This window comes from Nannospalax galili, unplaced genomic scaffold (assembly GCF_000622305.1).
Source record: "Nannospalax galili isolate Female #2095 unplaced genomic scaffold, S.galili_v1.0 scaffold65, whole genome shotgun sequence".
NCBI lineage: Eukaryota > Metazoa > Chordata > Mammalia > Rodentia > Spalacidae > Nannospalax > Nannospalax galili.
Window position 1 is genome coordinate 490,669 of NW_008353294.1, and position 2,131 is coordinate 492,799.

Below are 2,131 nucleotides of genomic sequence, written 5' to 3' on the forward strand. Positions count from 1 at the left end.
CTATCAAGAGGCCATTTAAGAGGGAGCTGATTCTAGCCACTCCAACAGTTATCGAAGTGCCTGACAACAAATCCTGAGTTCATCAATCATCAGTCCAGCCTTAACAGACAAAAGAAAAATGAGGAGAAACCTGTTAGATGGATGCTTTTGGTAGCCCTCATGAAGAAATTCCAATGGATTTTAATTTGGACATTTTCTGGTTCCCTGCCTGAAAATTAGAATACTAACTACTCTTGCCTTTACTCTTACCTTTACTTTTCTTTCACGTCTCCCAGGCACCAGTTAAGCACCTTCCTTTTCTCCCTATAGTTAAGAGTTATGCAATTTGGGAGTCTTTTAGATAGACCCACTGAAGGGGGTACCTCAATTGCCTCACCCTGTGTCCCTGTTCAGCATGGAAGAAGCCAGAGTGGTCTGTGTCCGAATTCCCTATTGGCAATTTGGATAAGCTTCTTCAGAGGATGGTATGCTAAGAATAGGAAATAGAAATTGGCTAGGCAGCTAGGGTAAAAGGACCCCAAGAAAAGTAGCCAGGCTGAAGTCAAAATGTCCTTGGGTCTTTTTAACAAAGTACTCTGCCCCAAAGGCCAAAAACATTAAAAGTATTTGGGAGCTCTTATCCCAAAAAGATTTTGGGGTTACCTCTTCAGAGGGGGGGAATGTTACAATATCAGTAGACCCTTCATTATGCTGTGTTATTTTGATGCTTGCTCCATGTTTCATATAATTTCTTCACTGACAAATTGCCACCATTGCTAAAATTACTACCAATCAGGTCATGGTCAATTATCAGACTTTGGATTCTCCTAAGATAGATGAGTTGGCTCTTAAAGCTTGTGATGACACTGCTCCATTATAAAACAAAATGGGGAGATTTTGGGGAACCCTGCTGTTAAGGTCCACTCCTTTCTCAGCAGGGGCTTCCTGCCTGCCTTATCTGGAAAGTGCCTCCAAGCAGGGGTGCCTGGCCTTATTTGGAACATGACCTTTGGCATAGTAATGTGCAATAAAACTGACCTCAGGTTTTTTTCTATATGATAATTAGGTATTGTCCTATAGCCAGATGATAGGATCTCCCTACCACATGTAAATAAAGCATACTATGAACACCTGTCAGCTGAAACTTTGGCTACTTCCTCCACACTATATTTTTCCCTGAACCCCACTGAATAAAAGGAGATGTATCTCTGAATCTGACTCCCTGGAAGTTTTTTTCCATCAGTGCTCACTGGCCTTCTGGACCCCATTTGTCACTTCTGCTCCTTTTGTTCTCATGGGTCGGTGGCCAATGAGGGGAGGGAGAAACCCACAAGTATAGGCCTCAAATTATGGCTGTTAAACATCCAAGAAGGTTAGTTCCATCAGTCTGGTACTTTTAATTACCATGTGCTATGTAGAGAAAGCTTGGTCAAAGACCAAACGTTCTCAGATAACCCTTGCCTAGCCATATATTATATTCCTTGAGCTAGTTGTATGTATAATTTGTCAGTAGGTTGTTTGATTAATGTGGTTCCGATTTTTTTTTAAATTAGCTTGGCATTATTTACGTCTCACATTGTCTAACACTTCCACCATGGTTTCCCCATTTAAAGTGCCCCCATTTTCCCCATTTCTCCCTTAATAATACCCTTCTCCTATGGTCCCACCTCTTTTGAGCTCCTTTCCCTTTATCCTGCAGGTTCTTTGTATAACCCTCCCTCCTCCCTCCCCTTAAAATAGCCACATTTTATCCATATCTCCCTTATTAACACCTGTTTCCTACTGTTCTTCTCTTTCAGATTCTTTCTTAGAATGTGTTTAACCCTATTTTAAAATATATTTCTTGAACTCTAGCTCTGCTTCATAAACAAAGATGCTGAGGACAGAAAGGAAATGAAGTGCATATTTATAAAACATCTTGCATTAATCTTCCCAATCACAGTTTCCTAGCGTCTGCATTCATTTCTCCCAGTTCCCGTTCCTTCCTTGCTCTGTTCCCTTGCTGCCTCAGTGTCTCCAACCCACATCCTTCTGTTGCTGTTGTCGACCATGTTTCATTTTTCAAGTAAGTCCAGCAACACAATTATGTTTTTATTGTTTATGCAAATGTTTTTAAGATTAAAGGAGTAGAGAGAAAATATTTTATATGCAT